Raw genomic sequence first — 8,320 nt, 5'->3', positions numbered from 1 at the left:
ATATAATTTTTCCAAATCATTTCTTGGTTGGCAGATTCATTCCTTCTTTAATGTTCGGTGATTCTGAACAGGTTCCGGAGTGGGAGTATGGTGAGGAGGATGGGTATTCTTCTCTCCTTGCTCATACTTTGGAAACTAGGGATGGACTTTACAAAAGCTTTAAGGAAAAGTGGCTTTCTGAATATCTATTAAGTTTAAAAGAAAAGGACAGATCTTCCTTTCAGCCTCCAAGAAAGTGGGAAAAAGGGGAAATTGCTCTTTTTAAAATGCCTTCAAGATCTAGAACTTATTGGCCCTTAGTTAGAATTATTGAAACATTCAGTGACGACGAAGGGGTTGTTCGTACTGTTCGTATAGTTAAGCCTGATAAAACTGAAAGCGTAATTAATGTTAGTTTATTAATACCTTTAGAATTATATTCTGAGCTTAACGATCCTAATTTACATGTTCAAATTGAACAAGAGGACAATGTTGGTAATTTTGAGACAGATGAAATACTTGACACTGGAACAGCTTCGCTGGATGAAGTATCTACCAAGCCTACCCGCAGTACTGCTCTTGCCTCCAGAAATTTGATAAGAAACTTAGCTCGGGAGGGTAGATTGTAAATAATGTTTTTTTTCGTTTTGTAAGTGTTCCTTTGTGGTAGAGTTAATCTGTCAAAATGGTTTTTTGTGTAACCACTTTTCTTTTTGTTGTTTGGGGAAGATGTAGAAATAGTTGATTGGAGACTGATAATTACATTCATTGGAAATAGTCGAATTGACTAGTTAAGTCGTTCTTACTTTTCTGTTTTGTTTTGCTGTTCGGACATGGACGATAAGTAAACTAAATGATTGCCTTTTGTTAATATTAAATGTAAATGTTTAACTTTCCCTTTTTTGTATTCTAATTGAATTAACTAATTAAATGTTAAATGTATTCCTTATAAGGAAACAGTTTTGATTTCCCGTCTTTATTTTTCAACGAACGTTCGAGAGCGTTCAAACTAAGGAAAGAAAACGGGAGTCGTTTTCAAGTTGAATCAGACTGGAAGCGTCAGTTGAGCTCAAATCGTTATACCCGGAAGACGGTCGCATTCCTTGGAACGAGTGTTCCTTCCATCCATTAAAAAGTGAACTTTTAGTTCGAAGAGTTTTCAAGAATCAAGATTATTGCAACTCTATTACTGTGCAGGTAAGTTGATTAATAAAGACTTACCCCTAATTTGATGCCAGTTAGAGATAAATCTAACACTTTCGAAATTTCTCCCCTGGTCAGTATGAAGTTGCTGAGGAATTCCATATTTATAAAAGAGCTCTTCGACCAATATTTTAGCCACTGTTGTCGCTTTCTGATCCTTCATTGGATATGCCCATACGTATTTGCTAAACAGGTCACTTAAAACTAAAATATGCTCCTTCCCAGAGGTTGATCTTTCCACGGAACAAAAATCTATCGCCACAATTTCCATGGGCTGAGAAGTTTCCACATGAACAGGAATGGTATTTCTATATGGAATTTTCATCTTTCGCCCTTAAACAAGTTTCATAATTTCTAATGAAATCCGTTACAAATCCCCTCATGTTGGGCCAATAAACCCTAGAGTTCAGTAATTCGTAAGTTCTATCAATACCCTGATGCCCTAGTTTATCATGAGTTTCGACTAAACACTTACTTCTTAAAAGAACAGGAACGGCTAATCTATAAATTATGTTATCTAATTGATCCATATGAGTCTTATAAAGAATATTATTTCTTATCACAAGACTTTCTTTATCCTTTTTCCACGTAACTAATTCAGGTTTAAAATTAATGTTTTCTAACTCAATATTTTCTCCTTCTAGCCATTTCCTTACAATCTTTAAAACTGGAAAAGATTTCTGTTTATTAACAACGTCCTCCCACTCTAAAATCTGATGTCTATTTATGGTACAAACAAAATTTGCGTCCTCATGAGGAGCTACCCATACTTCTTCGTCTTCATTCATCACCATCTCCTGTCTAGGCTTGCGTGAGAGAATGTTGGCTTTAACATTTTGTTTTCCTGGTCTGAATTTAAGTTCAATGTCAAATACCGACAAATCTGCCACCCATTTCTGTTCTGTGTGATCAAGTTTTGCTGTGCTGAGATTGCTCAAAGGAGCATTGTCAGTATACACTATGCACTTTGTGCCAATAAGATAATTTTTAAATTTTTCAGTAACAGCCCACTTCAAAGCACACAATTCTAGTTTCCTCGAACTATAGTTCTTCATGTTTCTTATGTGTGGTTTCAGTGATCTACTTGCATAAGCTGCAGGATGCAGCTTATCCTCCTTATATTGGGACAAAACAGCACCAAGTCCATCGTAACTAGCGTCTATTTCTAACGTACCCGCTTTCCCAAACTCTATCCCTTTCAGTACTGGGGCAGCTATCAATTTTTCTATCAATGTCTGGAAGGCCATTTCCGCATCTTCTGTCCATTTATCATTAATACTTTGACTGGATTTCTTCTTTTCTCCTTTCAATAACTCATTGAGTGGCTTGGCAATTATGGCAAAATATTTAATAAATCTATAAAATGTTGCAAATCCCAGGAAAGCTCGCACTTTCTTAATAGTTTTTGGCCTCTTCCAGTTCTTTACTGCTTCAATCTTACTTAGCTCAGGTCCAATTCCTTGATTACTAATGCTAAATCCTAGGTAACTTACACATGTCTGCAACAAATGACATTTCTTTGGCTTTAATTTCATCCCAAAAGACTTATGCGCTCTAGCAATGCCTCCAATCTTAATAAGTGTTCGTCAATGGTCTTCGAAAATAATATCATTTCATCCAAATAAATGACTAGAAACTCAAAAATATACCCCCCAAAATATTCTCTATGCATCGTTGAAAGGTTGCTGGGCTGTTTGTCAGACCCATTGGACACCTGTGATACTGAAAGTGTCCCCATGGTACAGAAATGCCGTTTTCTCTCTATTTTCTTTCCTTAACAAAACTTGAGAATAGCCCTGCGCAAGGTCGAAAGTGGAAAAGTATTTGGTCCCTTCCAATGAGTCAAGACACTCCGCTACTCTAGGAAGAGGAGATGCATCCTTAAAAGTTTTTTCATTCAATTTCCTATAACCAATGCACAACCTTAAGCCTCCCCCCTTCTTCCTCACAAGGACTATACAGTAGGTGCTGCATAAGGACTTGCACTTTCTTCAATTACACCCCTTTTCTTTAAGTCATCAAGCAACTGTTTGGCCTCAGGGATTAACATGGGTGCTATTCTTCTATACGGTAATTTGATAGGTTTCCCACAGGACAATCTAATGGAATGTTCCCGTCCCTTTATCAAACCTAGGTCCGAATCATTTACCTCAAAACAGTCCTTATATTTGTAGAGTATCTTATCAAGTCTTAACAAATCCGATTTACTTAAGTTACTTTCATCGACATTGACTCCCAACTTCCGTCTGTGGTTTTGAAGTTCATCCTCTGATAGTTTTTCAGTATTCTTGATATCATCATCCTCCATAAACTCCCTGATGCCAAGTTGCACCGTGGCCAATATACTACCTGCGTCAATGCTAACACTATCTTTAGACCAATTAGCAACACAGACATATCCAACGCCCCATTCACATATAGAAAAACTGGGCAAAACCTGAACACCCGGAGGCAACATATTTTTACTCTCGTCTGCTACTTTCTCTAAAACTACATACTCCTTTGGCACTTCCTTTAGGCTATCAATGTATACCTTAATTGGTTTCCTGCAACCTGACGGGATATTTCTATTCTGTTGTCTTAAGCAACTAGCATATCCTAAATCCTACCTCTGCCAAACCTACTTAGTTTGACCAACTAGTCTCATACAGCAATCCAAAACTTGACCATATTCAGCTTTTAATCCCTCTTTCTCTGATGCCATCACGTTAACATTTTGGTGACTCCCCATTTTTCGGATAGCAAAGACAAAACATTTATGCCCACAAGGCACTCTTGGTCAGTGTTCTTGCCAAGACCATTCCTTCCTTTCTCAGCTCTCTTGACATAGAAAACACAGCTGTTCTGTTCCATTCCACTTACTTCCACATCAACAACGACATGACCTTTTATATTAATTTCATTACCACTCAGGTCACATATGTAGTCACTACTATATTACAATGTCACCCCTTTTGGTTTTAGATTCCGCAAATACCAATTTTCCGACAACAAACTACAGTTTGCCCCAGAATCCATAAGTTCCACAGCTTTCTTTCCCTCTATGCTGAGTGTTAGTTTCATAGTGTCTCCTCTCTTATTTAAACATTCACTTGGCTGGACGTTCAAGTTAACGCCCGGCCTCAGAAGTTTTCCTGAGCATTATCCCCGGCCTGCAATGACATCTCCCTCACAATTTTGTCTCCTCTTGTATTATTTAACCCTCTGTTCTTACTAGAGTATAGATTACACTTATAAAATGGATGACCATCTTCCCCACAAGACCAACAAGTACCCGTAAAATGATTTTCCAAAAACATGTTTATTTTGCGTTCTGTTTTTACCTAGCCTTCCCTTATACTGGTGTCCTTCCCCCTGATCCTGCACTATATTGTCTCTAGAAAACTCTTCATTTTTGCACTGGTATGATACATGACCCTGATCCCCACAGGTCCAACACTTAATTATTTTATCATCTCTACCCCTGCTATTCAAATGGCTGTCAGAAACATTACCAACTTCTTTCATAACCTTCATTCTATCTTGCACAAATTTACCAGCATCTTCTAATTGGTCTATGACTCCGTTTTCAATCTTATCCTTTAGATCACAGGCAATTTTCCTGTCCCTCAAACCTTTTTCAAAAATCATACATTTACTGATTTCCCTCTCTTTAGAGCAGACTGCTTTGCCCTCGGCTTCTTCTTCCAAGTCAATTATTCTGTCTAAATACTCCCAAAAACCTTCTTGTATTCCCTGTTGTGCACACCATAGTTCTTTCCTTCTCTCTAGATCATCTTTAATATCTGCATACGCTTCTAGTAGCTTAGTCTCCATTTCCTCCAACGTTTTCGGCTTAGCATGGCGTATTCTTGTGCTAGCAGGCTCTACCAAACTAACTTTAACATAGTCTACGGCATCAGTGCCTGCTAGGTTAAGCTGATTGGTACATAATTTTGCCTGTTCAAATCATCTCTTGATTTCCTTCCTACCACTGTTCCTCCCACTCATTTTCTCGAGCTGTGGAGGTTTTTTTACTATTGAACGAGCATTATTACATGCGTAATTACAGGCCCCTCTCCTACACACCCTATCCAACTGATCTTCTATCAAGGCGAATCTGTTTTGCCACCAACGATTCAATACATCCACCTATCTTCCCATTCTTTGTTATCATTTGCTAAAAGACGACCCAGCTCCTTAGCAACATCCCTATTAAAAAGTGGCTTCTGGTTTTCCACAGTGAAATCTTCTACACTATCTCCAGCTTTTTTAACCCTTAAATTGGTTTTCTTAATTTCATTCACCAAAATGTTCTGGTTCTCTGTTAATGCATTTATTAACTCTCCCTACTCTGCTAAAAGAATTCACGTTTTCGCGGTGGTTAAAATCCACCACTTTCTGAATATTTACGACTTCCAACCACAATTTTAAAACGTCCTTTTCCCGAGGCTTTTCATCATTATCACCACTTTTATCAACATAAGTACCTGCTCCAAAATCTAAATTCTTGCAACTCCCTCCATTATTGTCATTCATCACTACGATACTCACTTCTTCATTAACAAGATCCTTATCACTAACCACACCACGTATTTCTGCTAACAAATCTTGATCACTACCACGTTCCATCCTTTCATCATCACCTGCGCCTATCTCTGTTCTCATAATATAGTCAAAAACGTCACTTTCATCACTTACACTGTTGTGCCCCACTTTATTCCCACTGGCGCTGTACATAACTCCAACAAACGTCCTACCTTGCAATTGCACTCCAGTCCAGTAGTAAATATTCCCAGGAACGTGCTGGTAACCCACTGGGTTGAAGGTTGCCGTGGTGAACGCTCTGCTACCAAATATAGCAATCCAAGGAAGATACAACTCACAGCAGCATTTCTTCTTTCATTTTATTGTACATGCAGACAAAAACCTTCAACCCAGTTATGTTAGAGTATGCTCAGCGTATATGTAAGCCTACGTTGTACAGTAGCTATAGAATGAGCCTACTCAAAGTCGGGCAAATTTCAGGTCTGTCATCTAATTTACATTTTCTACAGATAGTAATTAACCAGTGAATGGGTTGTTCCTCCAGTTAACAGGTCCGTGAAGGCAGTTCCGTTCATGCCGATCTATTTGGCCGTTCGTCCTCATTTGCTGTCTCGTTAACGGTTGTTATTGGTAACTAGTGCTGTGAAAGATAAAAGACACTTGGCGGAAAACATACATTGCCACATATATATATATATATATATATATATATATATATATATATATATATATATATATATATATATATATATATATATATATATATATATATATATATAAATATATATATATATATATATATATATATATATATATATATATATATATATATATATATATATATATATATATATAGATAGATAGATATATATATATAGAAAAATACATAGATATATAGATAGATAGAAAGATAGGTAAATAGATAGATATAAATAAACAGTGGAAGCTCACAGAAATTTCGTGAAAAATTCATTCCCGTTTTTCTTCCTCACTTAACCCTATTCTCTCCCTTCACCCCCTACTAAACCCCTAAGAAGAAACTTACCTCGTTTTATTGGATTTCCAGGTCTTTCCCCATAACCGGCCAAGAACTCTTCATTCACCTACAATGGATATCTAAGAAGAATTTCCAATAGAAATTGTGATGTTCTTAAAGAAAATAAACATATGAATTCTGTCAAAGAATTGTTTCTCTTCCAAATACACTCTGGCTTTTACGACAAATCTCTTTCTTTAGTTCTTGTATCTACGCTATTTCATACTTTTCTGAGTTCTGGGTTTTAGGCATTTAAGGTTTTCAGTTTTTTTTAGACATATCTGCTTCTAGTTATATTTTTTTTTCACTTCTGGTTTCTCGATTTTGGGTTTTCAAAACGCGGATGATGAAATTTTTATTATTTTTATTATTATTATTATTATTATTATTATCATTATTATTATTATTATTATTATTATTATTATTATTATTATTATTAGCCACCCAGTTACAACCCTGGATTGAAAAGCAGAATGCTACAAGCACAAAGGCTCCAACAGGGAAAACAGTCCATTGAGAAAAGTAACATATACACTACTGTATATGTGAGATATAATAAATGAAAAATATAAGATAGTTTAAGATCAGAAACAACGTATAAGTAGCTCATTTCCACATGAAACTATAAAACGAAAATTCTGCCAACTTAATTATATATATATATATATATATATATATATATATATATATATATATATATATATATATATATATATATATATATATATACATATATATATATAAAGTAGCAAACAATTTGATCTTCTGTAACAACTGCATATTTTATGAAACGCCGATACAAACCTATAAAGAGATGTGATAATGGATGGTGTGCATTTTTGACAGATTCAGAGAGGTTTATTTAGTTAAATTATTATTTGCCTTATAATTATACTCAATCCATTTTCAATGGTAATTAAGGCTTCAGTAATTTGGTTCTCTATTTCCTGATTAATCCTTGAAGGACTGCTTTTCAAGACACGACCAATCAAAAACACTATTATTGAAACGTTAGGTGACTTGCGAGAGTGTTGGACAACAATGTTGGCCAACAATTTCTGTTCTAGAGCATACACTGTAAGACCAAGTCGTCCACCATTAGTTATAGATGTCGATCTGTATTGAATAACACGCTCTGTGGCATATTATTGTTGTCTTAGAATTTCAAATAAAATCATTACGGAATGGAAGTAGATGAAGAAATACTTTTATGTGGTACAATAATCAGTTTATGTGCAGCTGAGAATGAAAAAAAGTACGTGAAAAAAGAAAGCACTGGGCAAAACAATGGTTGCTAAATCGCTCACATAATTCTCATGTGAATTTGTTACGTGAACTAAAAGAAACTGCTCCAGATGATTACAAAAATTTCTTGAGAATGGACAATGAAACCTATCAGGAGCTGTTAAGCCTGGTTACGCCTTTCTTGAAAAAAAAAGGCTACGAAAATGAGGGATGACGTGATAACAGTACACCAAAAGCTGTCAACAACTTTACGATTTTTAGCGACCGGTCAATCATATGAGGATTTAAAGTTTTTGACGAGAATTGCTCCCCAAACTATAGGTCAGTTTA

The sequence above is a fragment of the Palaemon carinicauda genome, chromosome 29 (assembly GCF_036898095.1).
Source record: "Palaemon carinicauda isolate YSFRI2023 chromosome 29, ASM3689809v2, whole genome shotgun sequence".
NCBI classification, from domain to species: Eukaryota; Metazoa; Arthropoda; class Malacostraca; order Decapoda; family Palaemonidae; genus Palaemon; species Palaemon carinicauda.
Note: the sequence above shows the minus strand (reverse complement) of the source record.